The sequence below is a fragment of the Saimiri boliviensis genome, chromosome 4 (genome assembly GCF_048565385.1).
Source record: "Saimiri boliviensis isolate mSaiBol1 chromosome 4, mSaiBol1.pri, whole genome shotgun sequence".
NCBI classification, from domain to species: domain Eukaryota; kingdom Metazoa; phylum Chordata; class Mammalia; order Primates; family Cebidae; genus Saimiri; species Saimiri boliviensis.
This window is the reverse complement of record NC_133452.1, coordinates 130,363,327-130,382,015: the sequence shown is the minus strand read 5'-3', so window position 1 is coordinate 130,382,015 and position 18,689 is coordinate 130,363,327. Positions and strand designations below refer to the sequence as shown.

Sequence of the window (18,689 nt, the reverse complement as noted above, 5' to 3'; positions counted from 1 at the left end):
CACACAAACATATTTAACAGAAACAAAGTTTTCATGAAACTACAGTTATTCTGATTGCCTGTGATACAGGCAAGTATTTTCAATTCTATTTTATTCTAAAATAAAATAAAAACGAGATTAACCCGGCCAACATGGTGAAACCCCGTCTCTACAAAAAAACACAAAAATTATCCAGGTGTGGTGGTGCGCACCTGTAGATCCAGCTCCTCAGGAGGCTGAGGCACGAAAATCGCTTGAACCGGGGAAGCGGAGGTGACAGTGAGCCGAGATCGAGCCACTGCACTCCAGCCTAGGCAACAGAGCAAGACCCTGTCTCAAAAAAAGAAAAGAAAGAAAAGAAAAAAAAAAAAAATCCAGTGTATCCCTACTTAGGCTCAGGGTCTTAGATGAGGTTTGGAGGTAGACCTAACAGCCTTAGGAGCGCAGCCGGTGCTGTGGATTCCCACATCCACATGACCTGCAGTTTCAGCTTAGTCCGTTAGGGGACAGATGACGTCCCTCATTTCTACCTACCAATGGGGAAGATTCCAGGGCTGGTCAAGATTCTTATTTATCAAGTCAGTTGGAATGGGCTTAAGTAAATTCTCAGACAAAGCTGTGGGGTCTGCAGGACCAGATACCCCGACCAAAAGCCCCCTTCCCACTCCTTCACTCGCCTACCGCAGAGATGCACGGGTGGGAGTGGGGAACTGAGGCGAGAAGCAGCAGCTGGGGCGGGATTGAGAGAAGAGAAACTATCCTACAGGAAAAGCTCGAGCTGTTACTCCTTCCCGCTTCTTCCGCGGCCCCTCTTCCCCCTCTCCTGCTTTCCTGATCCAACCCTCTTAGGCTCCTAACACTGGCACCTCCTTTTCTTCCAGCTGACAAGTAATTGTCCGCGTAGCAGCCCCCCTGGGGCACAGAGGGGCGGGAAGGTTAGAGGGAGCCAGGGCCGGAGTCGTGGACGGCGGCAGTCAGGTCGCGGGGCGCCAGCAGTCTGGACTCTCTGGGACTCTCTCTTCCGGGTGTTTGTCCGGCGCCGCGCGGGAGAAGACGGAGCCTGGGAGCTGGGACTGGAGGAGCGGGAAGTGCAGTACCGGAACCACGGCCTTGAGACCAGGAACGCACAGACCCGCCTGGGCCAGTTTCTTCTTCAACCAGCGCGAGGGCGCGCCGACCAGGCGCCGACCACCTCAGGCTGCCGCGGGGATCCCCCTAAAGGACTCGCGAGCGCAGGCCCCCCAGGGGAGGCGGAGAATAACCCCAAGGGGCGTTAAGCAGGCGGGGCCTGCGGCGTCCCTCCCGCCTCCACGACGCCGAGCCCTGATTGACGTTCAGCCAGGTCAATCATAGCCTCAGCGTCTGAGGAGGGCGGAGCTGGAGCGCCCCGGGCGCGCCCGCGGGGGCGGGTCCCAAGCACGTAATCTCTCAGCGCGCCGGCGCAGGCGGCCGCACGCCTGAGGGGTCCTCGGTGTGAGCGCTTCCCGCCCCCGGCACTGAAAGGTCGGCACCTGGGCCTGGACGGAGGCAGACACTGGGACTCAAAACCCCAAGGGGAGGTGCCTAATGTGCAGGGTCCCTGAACGCCTGCCTGGAAGAAGAGTTCCGGCGGCTCCCCGAACACTTGGAGAAAGCGCTCGGATGCAGTCGCACGGTGAGATTTGGGACGGTGATTGTGTCTCCCAGAAGGCGCCCGGCTGGGGGCGGGGTGCAGGAGGGATACGGATCTCTAGATTCCCCTATCGTTGGGGTGGGGTGGGAGACACAGTGAGAGTAGTTCTCGTCCCTGACCGTCCTCCAGGGCGGCCCGTGGAGGAGAGGGAAGGGGCGGGAGAAGGGTCAGATGTATGTACGCCGAGTGTCCCTGCTCTGGAGGCATCGTTAGAGAATCCGTGTTCTTGGGGAGGGTCTCAGGGAGCACTCCGGGTGATATCCTTATTCTTCCTGTTTTCACCGTGTTTGTTTGGCTATAACTTGTTCCCTTCAACCCGAGGTGGCCTTGGTGTCCGGCAGCTGTTTTCTCTGCCAGGCACCACCCTCTGGGCCTCACGTCTTCATCCCTCAAGTCCGCTGCCTCTAAGCTGCTACTTGAACCTGGTCTGTTTCTACCTCTGCTGGACCAGAAGTTTGCATGAACACCCCCACCCCATCCTGCAAGAGCAGCGCTTTCAACCCAGCGCGCTCTCCTCTGAACCTCGAACCTGCTTGGAAATCTGAGTATTTCCTCTATGCCTAGTTGGACATCGATGTTTGGATTTCACATCTCCCAACTCTGTTGGGTATTGTGTCGTTTCTCAGCTTGGTTACATGTGCCTCCATTGAGTGGGCCGTATCTCCGGAGTTTCTCCTAACCCTCCCTGTATACCACCCCCCCAGTCTTCTCTCTTTCTTTTCTCCAAACCCCTCTCCCCCCACCAGAAATGACTTTACCCCTGCGCCACCTCTTCTGGCCTGGAGCACTAAAGAGCTGTGCCACTCCCAGTGCCAGAGGTGGAAGAGGAATGAGGTTTGAAATCTGGGGAATCAGAAGCTAATTTGTGGAAAATTCTTCCACTCCTCAGACGTGTAAAGATGTGTTGGAGACTCTCATAAATGCAGCATATACAATGATGACCATGTATTCATTTTTTATGGGAATCAACAATTCAGAATGATCAAAAATCCCTGTGTGTAGAGGACAAGAATCTGTAGAAAATCATACACTGTGAACACAACTGAGTGAAATCCCATGTTTCGTGCATCCCAGTAGTTCCAAAGGGAGGTGTGCAAGATTCAGACCCAATGTATCTGTCTGTGCTCTAGCTGTGTGAGCTGTTACCTCAGTCTTGATCAGGTTACTCTGAAAGTCTGGGCTCTTGATTTTTGCCTGTCACTGATCACTTGGCTACAGGAAAGGAGACCTAAATCCAGGACTTAAATTTATGAACACCAGGTCTGTGGGCACTAGACCTCAGAAGAAGGTGGTTATTGGTTGATCCCCTCTGGAGTGAGGCAGAGATACCTATGCCATATGCAACATAAAAGGCTGCCTGAGCCCCTCAGCCTGAGGTAGAGTAAGGAGGGAGAGGTAGAGAGGGACTTTCTTCTCAGACCAGGGAAATCAGAAGCTATCAGATGCCTTCAGTAGGACCAGGGATCCAACGCAGAGGATCGTTAAGTCATCTTCTCCCTGCTTCTCTGTAGTCACCACGGACATAATTGCTAGCCTACCCTTGGTGCTCTGGTTAGTAGAGTGAAGTTGAGATAATATAGGTCAAAAAACTGAGCAGAAAGGGAGTGAGGATACAGGGCCTCTTCAGTTTGCCTTATGGGTTTCTCACTCTAAATAGATGAGCACAATATTCTGGCACTGTCACATTAGGGCCAGAGTTGGTAGCTCACAGATATACGATAGAGGATGGAAGGAGTATGCCTCTCAGGCAGGCAAGTCTAGCCTGGTAGACAGAGGATGTGGCTGAAAAGTCACTGCCTACAAGACCAGTGCCTGCAAGTGAGTCCCTGCTGCTGCTTGGGTTAGAGGAGGTGAGGCAGGCGGCTGATGAAAACTCACAGGCTGGTGGTCAGTCTGAGAAGCAGTCAAAATGGAGAACTGCAAAATGAGCAGCACAGGTTTTCCAGGAATCTCAGTGCGCAATGTCAGGTCTGCGAGGCACGGCCAGCCGCTGTGGTCTCAGCCCCAGGAGCCTGGTCTGGATGTGGATCCCCTCTGCTTATTCACAGGGGCCTGAGAAGCCGAGCCAGAAACCTGGATAGTGACCAGAAAGTCACCCAGACAACTGGGAAATGCGTACCTTATATCCAAGAGATCCGTGTGTGTAGAAGACATGAATCTGTAGGAATATCACACACAGTGAGCAAACTCTTCTTACATTTACTAATCTCTCTTCTTAGATTTACTAAATTTTTCACCAGTGACTCAATGGAGGGAAACTAGGTCCTAGACTCCATAAAAACTCTTCAGGTGAGCACGATGCATGTATAAATGGTACTATACAATAGGATGATTGGCTAGTCAAAGGAATATCTAACCCAAGTGTAAATAAGGAGTCAATCTGGAGTCAGAGGAAGTTGGTCATTGTAGGAAGGTCACTGCTGCAAGAAAGATTTCTTGGAATGTGAATGTCTAATGTGGGGCATTTATGCCTCTTTTCCTCCATGTTTCTAGTTTCTGCCTTGGGTTTGGCATTTATTGTTTATCCTGCTTCAGGTGTAAGACTAATTGTTTATTCGAGGATCCACAACTTCTACTTCTACCCTGGCCTCACACAGATTATTTTCTCTTCTCAGCTCATTTTATTTTCACTGGTAGTAAAAGAGAACACTGTCTCATCTTCAAGTAAATTAGAGGGAGGGGTTCAAATTATGAGGGAAAAGAAAAACTGGTTCTTCTGCTGTGGGGAAGAGTTGCTGAAAATTAAAGAACAACCTGCTGAGCTGAAGAGAGCTTTGGGGTTTGGTAATTTGGAGTGTGAGGTGGGCCTTCCAGAATGCATGGACACCAGGCGCATTGGCTCACGCCTGTAATCACAGCACTTTGGGAGGCTGAGGCAGGCAGATCACCTAAGAGCAGAGTTCGAGACCAGCCTCACCAACTTGGAGAAACCTTGTCTCTGCTAAAAATACAAAATGATCCAGGAGTGATTGCGTATGCCTGTAATCCCAGCAACTTGGGAGGTTGAGGCAGGAGAATTGAGAATTGCTCTTGAACCCGGGAGGTGGAGGTTGCAGTGAGCCAATATAAGTGCCATTATACTCCAACCTAGGCAACCAGAGTGAAATTCTATCTAAAAAAAAAAAAAAAAAAAAATGTATGGGCTTCAAGACTAGTGTGTCTCTCCCTTAGTATTTTCTTCCTCAGTTTGAGAGGACTTCCTGGTAAGGAACTAAAAGAAATGTCCACTCCATCATGTCTCTGCTGATCTGCTGACACCTAGCTTTTCTTCTCCAGTTGTAAGTCCATGTTCCTATTGGGGTAACAAAAGAAGAAGGAAGAATAGCTCGATGGTCTTCCCTTCACATCTTTCCTACAAGGATTGTGAAATGTTGGACGCCTCCTCTCATAGACTTAGGTAGACCTAAAATTGTCAACATGTGTCCAGATAGTTGCAAAAAATATATGATTTCCAACATATTTCCCATATTAACACTTTAAAATAAAACTGTTAATCACTCATATGTTCAATTTAATGTAAATCACATAATGTTTTGACACCCATTATTAAAAAATATACAAACAATCTCTTTCTTAATGGTTGGAAATTTTACATTGCTCTTTTTTTCCCCCTTTGAATTCATATTTTTATTCTACTCTCCCTGTAGATTTTTTTTTTTTTTCCTTTTTTTCGGCATGCTCAACCCTGGCAGCATCCTAATGTAAAGTTTTTCTTGTTCTTGGAAATATTTTATTGAGCTACCTATTATGCCTCTTTGCAACAAAATATGTTCTTATACTGAATTTTTAATTTATTGTTCTAAGTGTTTAAAAAGTCATATGGGCTGGATGCAGGGCCCACACCTGTAATCCTAGCACTTTGTGAGGCTGAAACAGGAGGATTACTTGAGCCCAGGAGTTCAAGACCAGCCTAGGCAACATAGGAAAACCTCATCTTTATTTAAAAAGAAAAGAAAAGAAGATTGCTGGGCATGGAGGCTCCTGCTTGTACTCAGCTACTTGAGAGGCTGAGGTAGGAGGATCACTTGAGCCATGAGGTTGACGCTGCAGTGAGCCATGATCATGTCACTGCATGCATTCTAGGATAGATGACAGAGTGAGACCCTGTCTCAAAAAAAAAGTTATATGGATTAAGATAGGGTTACCAACTGTTAGAGATCAAAATAATGTTAATACAGATTGAATATCCCGTATTTGAAATGCTTGAGACCAAAAGTGTTTTGGATTTCAGATTATCTTGGATTTTGAAATATTTTTATATACAAAATGAGATATCTTGGGGCTGGGACCCAAGTCTAAACATGAAGTTCACTTTTGTTTCATATATACATTATATACGTAGCCTTAAGGTAATTTTATACAATATTTAAAATAATTTTGCATGTGAAACAAAGTTTGTGTTAAGTACAGTACTTACATGTGGCATCATATTGGTGCTCAAAAAGTTTCAGATTTTAGAGCATTTCAGATTTTCCAACAAGGGATGCTCAATCTGTAATGTACATTTGGTAAATAAAAGTATAAATTTATAAAGGTAAAATTTAACTGGAAATGCATCTTAATGAGATGGATAGGGACTTTATTTTTCCAATTTCATGTTGACAAATGTTACTTATTTTTAATGAATCTGGTTCTGTATTATTTCAGTTAAAAAATTAACATGAAAGAATAAGGAATCTTGGTCATATAAATGAATAAGAAAATAAAGAATTTTGTTGAGGCAATTTTACTTAATTTTTGAAATTTCTTAGTTGTATGTAAACTCACATAATGGGCTATTATTAAGTAACATTTTTTAATAATCTGTCAGCTCAGGTATAAGGTTCTTCTTCAATTTTGTTGAAAACAAAGAATTAGAAACCACCTAACTAGCAAAACTATTTTTATACATACATTTATACATTTGATCTTTTACCTTCAGTTTTTAGAACTATACCAAAGACTTCACAAAGTCTTATAAAATAATAATTATATCTGCTGCTCTTTCACTTAGAGATACCTTGTTCATGAATCTCAAATTAGATTAAACTGGGGTTAAAGAAAAACAACCCCCCCACACACACACACACACAAGATTGGAGATCAAAAATCAATAGGTTCTAAATAAAGATCTCTTTTCATTTTTTATGTCCTCTGGAAGTGCCTTTTAAAAGTATGACAGAGTTGGTGCTGTATCATTTACAGAACGTGTGTGTGTGTGTGTGTGTGTGTGTGTGTAATTTCATTTTTGCACAAAATGGTTAATTTTATAATCATGCATTTGATACATGTAGAACAGTGTGTCAACCTCCAAGCGGAAGAAATTAATCCAAAATAAGTGAAGCTGGATTCCTAAAGTTTAGAGCATCACATCCAAGATTGCATTTGGGAACATTTTGTTTTGTATCCATACACAAATGAATTTCTGCTTTTAAGAACACAATTTAATCTACTTGGTGGAAATCAGCAGCAAAATGAAGAGAAGTTATTAGATCATTAACAAATCTAGGTTTACAGAAATTCTATTACTGACTGCTACTATGTGCATTATTTACAGCAGAATCCACAAAATTTTTCCATCAAATTAAATCTTATTCTAGAAGGTATATGATGAAAATAAATAAATGAACAGAGAAATAACAGCGTACTATAAACTGTTAACCAAGCAGAAAAATATATTTACTTGATCCAGTAATCTTTGGTAAAAATTAATGAAAATATTTTCCCTTCAAATCTGAAGAAGTTCAAGAAAACATACATTAAAATACCTTCAATATGACTTTATTTTACTCCAAGATGTGATGTTGATCTGTGAGAAACTGATATTTAGCGTTTTGTCTCCACTGCCTTAAAATAATGCAAAATAAGCAACTGAGCTGGGGGCAGTGGCTCATGCCTATAATCCTAGTGCTTTGGGAGTCCAAGGTGGAAGGATCGCTGGAGCCTGGGAATTTGAGGTTGGTAGTTACAATGAGCTGTTACCGTGCCACTGCACTATAGCCTGGGTGACAGAACAAAACCCTGTCTCTATATATCTATCTATATATATGCCGCTAAAGCACAGGTGGGACACAGGTAAGTGGAAGAACTCACCAAGCTCTTTGTTAGTACTTAGAGTGCTTCATAGAAAGTTAGTATTTCTTCACCTTTTTAAAAACAAATTTAGAATATTCTATCTCTAAGACAAAAATTGGAACCTCAGCATGAGTTTGTCACCTGAATGAAATTTTAAAAATCACATTAAAGGCTGGGCGCAGTAACACATGCCAGTAGTCCCAGCTACTCTAAAGGCTGAGGCAAGAGGATCACTTGAGCCCAGAAGTTCAGGAATTCGAGACCGGCTTGAACAACATAGCAAGACTTATTTCAAAACAAACAAACAGAAAAAAAAAAAAAGCCAAGGAGCCATTCATTCTTTACAATGGTCAGGAAAGGAAGCATCAAGATCATCAGATGAAAAATTTTCTGCATTTCAGCTTCTCTGCTCAAGGAAATATCTGAATCCAGAATATCATAACATAAGCCAAAACTGCCCATTTATCATGCCACATGTCACTTTTAACACAAGGTTACTCAACTTCAAGCATGATTGTCATTTGGGGCTGAATAATGCTTTATTGTAGGGGACATCCTGGGCATTGCAGGATGTTCATCAGCATCCTTAGTCTCCACCTACTAGATGCCAGTAACATTAACCCCTGATCCCTCTACCCAAATGGTGGCAACCAAAAAAGTCTCTGGATAATGGAGGAACCTTAAATGCATATTGCTAAGGAGAAGCCAATCTGAAAGGATTACGTATTATATGAGTCCGACTATATTGGAATCTGGAAAAGGCAAAACCATGGAGACAGTAAAAAAGTAGTGGTTACCAGTGGTCCATGGGTAGGATGGTTGAATAGGTGGAGCACAAAGGATTTTTGAAGCGGTACAACTATTCTGAATGATACTGTAATGATGGATACATGTCATACCTTTGTCAAAACCAATAAAATATACAACACAGAGAGTGAACCATAATGTAAACTATGGACTTTACTTCATAATTCATCAATATTGGCTCACTGGTTTTAACAAATGTACCACACTAATGCAAGATGGAAACTGGCAGGAAGAGGGCATGAGGGGACATATGGGAACTCTCTGTAATTTCTGTTCAATTTTTCTGTAACTGTTAAACTATCCAAAAATAAGTCTTTTTTTTTTTTTTCAGTGGAGGCATGGTTTTTATATGGGCCATGATTGCCTTTTTATTTTACACATGGTGAAATTAGAGCAGGACATATTTTAATCTCAAAATTGACAAAATTAATTTATGAAAACGTTTACCCAGATTATGAATATTAAAGAAACTTAGATTAATACTGTCACTTTGAATTTATTTTACTGGGTAATCCTCTAAGACTCCTCTATGTTATTAATCTAGAAGGATTTTTAAAGTCTTTTTATGACAATTATTGGTCTACAGTCAAATTACGTATCTCCATTAAACCAGAGTTATATTTTTCCATTTTCTGATCTAAAAACTTTTTAGGAACAGGAAATACTAATTTTAGAAAACAAGAACACTTCTTAAGCATTTGCTGTTAACAGTTATTTTCACATGTGCTTGTACTTATTTTACATTTTTCAGAACGTAGTTTTACCTTTGAACCAAGGATTTTTTATAAGCAAGCACTTTTTTTATTTAGAAGGGACATTTTCCAAGTAGAAAAATTTTTAAGAAGTCAGTCCTCTGAAGGATAATTTCTTTAAATCATTTAACCTAATTGTTTAAGGTACAGATTGGAATTTTTCTCAGCACTCTCTTGAAAACAGTTAACAGTGGGGCCCTGTTAGGTTCACAAATCTTAGACTTTGATTATAACCCAGGCTGGAATTTTTCTTGAGTGTTATTAACATTCAAAGCCTTAGGAGTCTGGTTTAATTTCTTAATTTTTTTCTTCTGAGTGTATTTGAGACTCATCTTGGATTCAAATAAGTTAGTAATAGTCTCATGAAACTGATAAAACTAGGAGCTCCATTGAACATGAGAGACATTGATTTGTATTTTTTAACATCCTCCAATGAGAATCCCATTCCTAATTTAGATGCATCTTTCAAAGGAGGCTCCTTTCCTTCGTTATCTGTAATACAGTCACTCTAGTCCTGAAAAAAAAAAAAAATGTAACAGACTTCAGGTCTTTATATTTCATACTCTGAAGTCATACAAACCGATCTGCATTTCCTCTAGTGGAAACTATATAGCTGGTCATCTTTCCAGGACTCTTTTATCAAGAAACAATGCAGCTTCTACATTTGTGCTCCTTTACACCAAAAGAGCTGGTGTCTATATGGTATGGTTCTGGATGCTCTTGTGTACCTCACTCTTCATTTGTCACCTAACCCATGTGCTGTGGTCTGAACGTTTCTCCCCTGCGAAACTCATGTCAAAATGTAATTGCCATTGTAACAGTATTAATAGGTGGGATCTTTAAGAGGTGATTAGGCTGAGCACGGTGGCTCATGCCTATAATCTCAGCACTTTGGGAGGCCGAGGCGGGTGGATCACCTGAAATCGGGAGTTCGAGACCAGCCTGACCAACATGGAGAAACCCCATCTCTACTAAAAATACAAAATTAGCCGGGCATGGTGGCACAGGCCTGTAATCCCAGCTACTCGGGAGGCTGAGGCAGAAGAATTGCTTGAACCCAGGAGGTGGAGGTTGCAGTGAGCCGGGATTGCACCATTGCACTCCAGCCTGAGCAACAAGAGTGAAACTCCATCTCAAAAAAAGAACTGATTAGGCCATGAGGGCTCCACCCTCATGGGTGGAATTGATGATGTTATTAAAGGGTGAGTTCAGCCCCTGCTTGCTCTCTCTCACCCTTCCACTCTGTGTGATGATGCAACAAAAAAAAGCCCTTGTCAGATGCCGGCTTGTCAGAAGTCCAACTTGATTTTGGACTTCTCAGCCTACAGAACTATAAGCCAATAAATTTCTGTCATTGTAAATTACCTAGTCTGTGATATTCTGTTATAGCAGCACAAAATGGAATATGATACCATGTGTTTACACAGAAAGAAAAAAATCTCATACAGTAATTGCCCCTTGTCTGCAGAGAATATGTTCCAGTATCCTCAGTGGATGCCTGAAACAGCAGATAGTACCAAACCGTATATATACTATGTTTTTTCCCATACATACCCATGATCAAGTTTAATTTATAAATTAGGCAGATTAAGAGATTAACAATAATAATAAAATAGCATTATAATGGTGTGCTCTAATAAAAGTTACATGAATGTGACACCTCTTTTTCTTCCTCTTTCTCTCAGAGTATCTTAATATTTTCAAGCCATGGGTAACTGAAACTGCAGAAAGTGAAACTGTAGATAAGAAGGGACTACTCTATTTAAACAAGTAAAAAAATCATATTCTTGGGAAAATTGACAATTATCCAACAGCCCCTCTGCAAAGGAAAAAAAAAAATGCTTACATTGGAAAAAGTCTCAAACACGGGATTCTCTAAGCTTTGCAAACACCAAACAACATCCACCTATTTATCCTCAGAGAGCAACCGTTTTACTGTTATTTAGAAAAAGCAACCATTTCAGGCTGCAGGTTCTGCACCTCAGCGCTTTCCAGCTCTCTATCAGTGTGGGAAAACTGACTATGCCTGACTTCAGTTATTGTGAGGCTAGATGACTCACTAGAGTCTAAACTGAGGCTAATTGGAGATCATAAAATTTTAGATGCTTGCTAGAGGTGAACCACAATTTTGATTAGAAATTTTCCAGCAACCAATTCCAAAACGTGTTAATAGTGATTATTTTCTAAAACAAATCTGAAGAGTAACTAATACCATAAGACCAGAAATATATTTCTCTGGTAAATTCCAATGAAAAGAAAACTAATTAAATAATCTCTCAACAATATTGTTTTAGGAAACCCAATAGGGAGTTTCCCAGGCCTGTTTCTTATGTGATTGCTCAATGTAGGTAAGTATTATCAGACCAAAAGATAATTTTGTAACAGGAATTCTACAAGAGCCTCAATACCTTAGAGAATGATCAGTACAACAATACAAACAAATAGAAGATAAGCTAGAAAAATAAAGCCTTTTGTTTGTTTGTTTGTTTGTTTGTTTTGAGACGGAGTTTCGCTCTTGTTGCCCGGGAGGGAGTGCATGGTGAGATTTCGGCTCACTGCAACCTCCGCCTCCCGGGTTCAAGGGATTCTCCTGCCTCAGCCTCCAGAGTAGCTGGGATTACAGACATGCACCACCACACCAGTCTAATTTTGTATTTTTAGTAGAGATGGGGTTTCTCCATGTTGGTCAGGCTGATCTCGAACTCCGGACCTCAGGTGATCCATCCAACTCAGCCTCCCAAAGTGCTGGGATTACAGGCATGAGCCCTGCCCTCAGCCCAGTGAATTAATGGCATGAGTCAGGTTAAGAAAAGCTTCCTGGAAAAAGAGACATCTGAATATAATTTTAGCAGGTATAGCTAGGAATTTTCCAAGCAGGTAGAAGAAGGGGGTGATTCCAGGCAAAGGAAACCATGTGAATGCAAAGGTACAGCATCATGAATCAATGTATTGGGGCTTTTTTTGTTTTGTTTTAATAAAGATCTATAATAGGCTGGGCATGGTGGCTGTAATTCTAGCACTTTTGAGAGGTCGAAGCTGCTAGATCACTTGAGCCCAGGAGTTTGAGACCCACCTGGGCAACATGGTGAAACCCCGTCTCTACAAAAATACAAAAATTAGCCCTGTGCAGTGGTGTGCGCCTGTGGGCCCGGCTACTTGGGAGGCTGAGATAGGAGGACCACTTGAGGTAGGAGGTAGAAGTGAGCGGAATGAGCAGAGATCGCACCACTGCACTCCAGCCTGGACGACTGAAAGAGACTCTGTCTTAAAAAAAGAAAGAAAGAAAAAGAACAATAATAAGATCAGCTTATTAGAGAATACAGTGAAATGGGGGAAGCTGGAGAGGTGGGCAGTGGCCTCTTATGCTATGTAAGAAACCTGACATTATAAAATAAGTTGCCAGACTTCTGAATGAGGGCATTAGAAATAGTAATGAGCCAAGGTAGGAGTACTGTCTGAGCCCAGGAGTTCAAGACCAGCCTGGGCAACATGGCAAGACCCCATATCTACAAAAAATTTTTTAATTTGCTAAGAGTGATGATCTATACCTGTGGTTTCGGCCACTTGGGAAGCTGAGGCAGGAGGATCACTTGAGCCCATAAGGTCGAGGCTGCATTCAGTGAGCCCTGTTCATGCCACTGCAATCCAGCCTTGGCAACAGAGCAAGACCCTGTCTCCAAAAAAAAAAAATCATATTCCTTAATGTTGCTGCTGATATCGAAAAAAAATTTAAGTATCCCACAGTAGCAAATGCAAGCTTTCAAAATTCCAACTTCTACTTTTAAAAGCTTAAATTTTAGCACTGGCAACAAATACAACTAGTTGTTTTCCCTAAAGTGACAGTACCACTTTGTTTATTTTCAAGAAAATGTCTACCAAATTCCCAAGTTCAAATAATCAATTTTCTGTCAGTCTTTTTTTTTTTTTTCCTTTCCAAGTGAAGAGATGGTGTTTCAATGAAAGAAAAGAAAAAGTGGCTAATTCAGCTTGCAACTCAAGCAAGTGTTTTTCCTAGAGACAACTGTATTTCAGCATGTGGCAGAAGTGTTTTATGGGTACATCACATTGTATCACAAAGAATATATTTTTTGATTTGCTTATGGGTTGAGATTTAATGGAAAATAATTTTTATGGCTTTATCAAGGACATTGTCTTAGTAAGACCGACTTTTACTGCGAATGCGTAGTGGTGAAGAATACAATGACTACTAATAAAATTTGGTGCCGTTGCCTTGATTCGTGCTAAGACACCAGTAGTTTTACCCACCATTGGATAAAATCCACCATTTTTGCACCATCAGTGGAAATGTTAACACAGTTGACACAGTTGTTGAGGATAAACCACCAGATTCAAAAAAGTCATATAACACTTTCAATGTTTCAGAACCCCTGTTGCCCAGAATTCATATAAAAGATCATCAGTGGTCAATTGGTACTGATACCTGATGAATGAAAGCAAAACAGCATGTATAGCAATCTGTAGACCAGTCCATTTGTAAGGCTAAGTTACAATTCTTTAATGACATATTAACTCAGTCTGTATGTCTACAGTTACGTCTTTAATTTGACAAGTTATTGCATCATTGGAAAATGGCAGCACTATGCATTCTTGTGATTTTTTTATCCAGCAGGTATTTAGCAACGTCAACTGTTCAAGCCTTTACTAGTCTCTCTGTGATTGTGAGTGCTCCTCCCAGCCAATAAAATATGATGGCTTATCCTGTAAGAAGCTTTTAAAGAGTGTGTTACATCTACATTTAGGTTATTTAATTCCTTTTTTTAATAAACTCTGAATGATTGGTCCCAGTATGATACTGCAACTTTGTTGGAACCATGTTAGTATTTTAAAATGTTTTATTGCATAAGACAAAATATGATAAATTATTAATATCTATAAAGCTGAAGGAAAGATCACTTTAGACATATTTTTGTTATGTACAGTCATGCTCAGTTTCTTTGGAATAATTCCTCCTTTTTATGAGGAATCAGAGAACCTCCTGATATGTCGGTGTCATCCTGTTCAGCATCTCTAGACATAGACAATCCAGACACCAGAACATGTGTTTTCTCATCTCCCTTTTTAAAGCCAACCATCCACCCTATTCCGATAATTTTTTTTTTTTTTTTTTTTTTTTTTTTTTTTTTTTTTTTAGACAGAGTCTCACTCTGTTGCCAGGCGCTAGGCTGGAGTGCAGTGGCACAATCTCGGCTCACTGCAACCTCCGCCTCCCGGGTTCAAGCAATTCTCCTGCCTCAGCCTCCTGAGTAGCTGGGACTACAGGCACACGCCACCATGCCCAGCTAATTTTTGTATTTTTAGTAGAGACAGGGTTTCAAAATGTTGGCCGGGATGGTCTCGATCTCTTGACCTTGTGATCCACCCGCCTCGGCCTCCCAAAGTGCTGGCATTACAGGCTTGAGCCACCGTGCCCGGCCAAATTTTTTTATTTAAAAAAGTTTTTGAAAAATATATTATTGCAAAACAACAAAGTAAACATAATTTTTGTTATGTTTCTGTGTAAAAACAGGAAAATTTTGGGATTTAAAAATGATTTCTCGGAAGATAATGAGATTACAGAGATTATAACATAACAGGTATAACTGAAGGTAACCAGTAAAAGCACAGTAGAAAAGAAACAAATAATTTCTGAAAACTACATATTTATACCATAAACTTATTATCATAGAGAACTCTAGAAAATATGATACATAGGCACACAATCTGTTAGGTGCCAGAGAAATTCATAACATGCCATTGTTGTCTTTGGAGAACTCTCCTGTACACTTATGAGAGTGAGAGTAAAAAAGCAAATAACATGTTAATATTCTGAATATTTTTGACCAAGGGATCCCTCCCAACATCCCCAGGGATCCTCTGATCACACTTTGAGAACTGCTGGATAAGTCAGTTAATATTTTGGGAACATAGGCTATCTCCATCGGGAAAAAAATGAAACCAGATCTGTACCTCACACCATCACAAAAATAAATTTTAAATTAAATAAAGCACTAAATGTGAAAAGGTAAAGGTTTAAAGCTTTGGGGGGAAAATGTAGAATAACTTTATTATCTCAAGGTAGATAGCCTAACAATACCCGGTGCTGATAGGGAAATATGAAGAAATGGGAATTTGCACAGAATCTTGGTGGAAGGGTTAGTTTTCCCACGTATTTCAACTACTTATTTCACATACGCAGTGTTGAATAAATTTAAAGAGACAAGTGTCCTACGGGCAAGCAATTCTACATTTATGTGCCCTAGAGACCTGAAGACATTCTACAATACATAGACAAGGAAGTATGCATAAGGATGTTCATTGCAGGTTTGTTTATAATTAATGGAAAGTCAGGGGATGCCCATCAATGAATAAAAAAGTAAATAAAATTGCATTGCCTTTCTACAGTATAATATTGTGCAACCATTAAAATGAACTAAATGTCCATATTTCACAAGGACAATTCTCACAACATAATAACAAATGAAATGCACTAACTTTAAACTGGTAATTGCATCTGGGGAGGGGGAAAGAAAGGTGAACCTGAAATCAGGTGCGAACAGCACAACTGTGTTTGAGTAGTGATTGCATGACTATTGTTCCATGTATTTTCTGTATGCTACAAATATTTACTGTTAATTATAACAAGATGTACTCTAACTCCTTCATGCTGCTAATTACAGAAGGTCTGCTTTGTTGACTAAACCCTTTAGCTTATTTACTTATATTGTCTATTTCTTTTCATGGTTTTTTAGATAAATAACAGTTGATGTTGTTCCTCTGCTTAATATTTTTAAAAAATCTTATTAGTTTGCCAATCCCTCGCTGATTTTTTTTTCTTTTTTTCTTTTTTTTTTTTTTTTTTTTTTTTTGAGACGGAGTTTCATTCTTTTTACCCAGGCTGGAGTGCAATGGCGCGATCTCGGCTCACTGCAACCTCTGCCTCCTGGATTCAGGCAATTCTCCTGCCTCAGCCTCCTGAGTAGCTGGGATTACAGGCACGCGCCACCATGCCCAGCTAATTTTTTGTATTTTTAGTAGAGACGGGGTTTCACTGTGTTGACCAGGATGGTCTCGATCTTTTGACCTCGTGATCCACCCGCCTCGGCCTCCCAAAGTGCTGGGATTACAGGCTTGAGCCACCGCGCCCAGCTCCCTCGCTGATTTTTAGTTTTAATATTTTTATTAAGTACTGTAAACATACGGAAAGACTAATGAACCCACATTGCCCAAACACCCATCTTCATTAAATCTTAGTATTTTGTCCTATTTGTTTCAATGGTTTTTTAAAAAATCAGTAACTGTAATAAAATTGATACCTCTCAATCCCATTTTTTTCACCACCTCCAGATATAACCATCAACATGAAGTCAGTTTTATCATTTCTATGTATGTTTTAAATATTTTTATTAAAGGTTTATGAATTCTTAAGCATTATAAAGCATTATGTTATAGAGTTTTTAAGTTTTATAAAATATTATATAATATTGTTACTTTAAGAAAACCTTCAGTAACCCCTTCTGAAAAAGGATAATCACACATCATTTGTTACATATTAAAATAACTGCTCCTAAATAGTGATGTGGCCTTGGGCAAGCTTTTTCAAATTTCTCTGAGCTCCAACTTTTCCTTATCTGTGTGATAAAAGAGTATGAGACTATGTCTGAGCCCTCTTTCAGATTATAAGTCTGTATAAATTATTCAACTCAAATGTCTCCATTGGTTTACTTAAAGGATAGTTTTGTCCACTTGTGAACAACTCTATTTCATCAAAATTATATATACTGAGTGTTTATTAGTTTTGTTTGTTTGTTTGTTTGTTTGTTTGTTTGAGACAGAGTTGTTCTGTCGCCAGGCGCCAGGCTGGAGTGCAGTGGCGCAATCTCGGCTCACTGCAATCTCCGCCTCCTGGCTTCAAGCAATTCTCCTGCCTCAGCCTCCTGAGTAGCTGGGACTACAGGCGCATGACACCACGCCCAGCTGATTTTTGTATTTTTTAGTAGAGACAGGGTTTCACCACGTTGGCCAGAACGGTCTTGATCTCTTGACCTCATGATCTGCCCGCCTCGGCCTCCCAAAGTGCTGGCATTACAGGCATGAGCCACCGCACCCGGCCTGTTTATTGGTTTTAACTTTTTGAAATGGTTTGTCACAGAACTCCTTTCAATGCTGAGATTTTCAAATATATTGCAATTGAGAGGACATTCTTGAATATCTACTATGAGCCTGATGCTGTGTGAGGTGCTAGAGATACAAGAAGGAACTTGACAGGTACATTCTGTCTCCCACAAAGCTTATGGCTGAGTTTTTAAAATATAATTCAAGCTTTTCAGGAACACAGTCAATCCATAAACCAAAAAGGAGAAACATTTCCAATATCAAGAGGCACTGATGAATAAATGTATGAATAACTAAATTTTGTATTTATTTTATCTTATTTGTAGACATAAAAAATAAGCATTCACTTATCTTTAATATGTTAATAAAGAAGCACATACAGAATTAAATGTTCAACAATTTGATAACTGCATTTCAATAAAATTGACTTCCTTTGCAATCCTATGTATTTTGTGCATTTTTCCAGGATGCCAAAGGGGTTAGTGTCACATTGAAAGCTAAGAGTCTCTGCTGTGGATCATGCATAGAAAGCTGTGTGAAATGGTGTGGGGAATTGGCTTGCCTGCATCCTTACCTTGGGCTGCAGCCTTTCCATTAGCTGGAGAAGGCAGCAGCTAGTGCCTTTGTGTTGAGAGGGCAGTGGTCCCTTTGCCTAAGAATCATCCTGTTCCCACATATTCAAGGGAATGGAATTCCCGTAATAGACAGAGCGATTTTTCTTTAGGGTTAGGAGATACACCTTAAGTAGGAATATCATGAGGCTGTTTCCAGCGTCGAATGTGTTAGTGGTAGGGTGGAAGGGATCTCAGAGCATCTAGATCTTAAATCCAGGCACTGAGGTCCAGGGGGAGTTATTTACCCAGTTCACAGCAGATGAAGATACTGAAGCATTCCAAGAAGGTTTTAGTTTTATTCCAAATAGGCAGTGTTCTGAGAGTTTGAGGAGAGAAGGGGAGGAGGCTGGGGTAAGGGTGGGCATAGAAGGGAATGGGAAGGAGTGCTGGGAGAACTCAGAACCAAACTTCAGGCTATCATTTTGTTCAAGCCACATTCCAATGCCTTGCCATCAACTCTTCTGTGAATCTTCAGGAATGTTATTAATTCCCCAGGACCCACTCACACTTCTTATAAGTTAGATGTAGTTACATTACTTCTCTGAAGCACTTTTATGCACAGGAATAGATGTAGCAAACAAACTTCACAAGATGTAATCTTTGAGTTTCCTTTTTTATTTTTATTTTTTTTCTGAGGAATTCTGCTCTGATTCTTAGTGACAGAACCTTTAGAGCTGTTACACTCCTAGATGACAGTGT

The 18,689-nt window shown here is 40.7% G+C and overlaps 1 long non-coding RNA gene across 2 annotated transcripts; it reads left to right on the top strand.

The window, feature by feature from the left end:
- The first annotated feature begins 1,418 nt into the window (after positions 1-1,418).
- LOC141584344 (uncharacterized) lies at positions 1,419-6,778 on the top strand. 2 transcript variants are annotated; one of them, XR_012517345.1, is made up of 3 exons: positions 1,419-1,633; positions 3,700-3,829; positions 4,928-6,778. It is a non-coding gene; the product is annotated as an uncharacterized LOC141584344 (long non-coding RNA). The 2 variants fall into 2 exon arrangements; XR_012517344.1 differs by having other exon boundaries at positions 3,700-6,778.
- Positions 6,779-18,689: the final 11,911 nt, after the last annotated feature.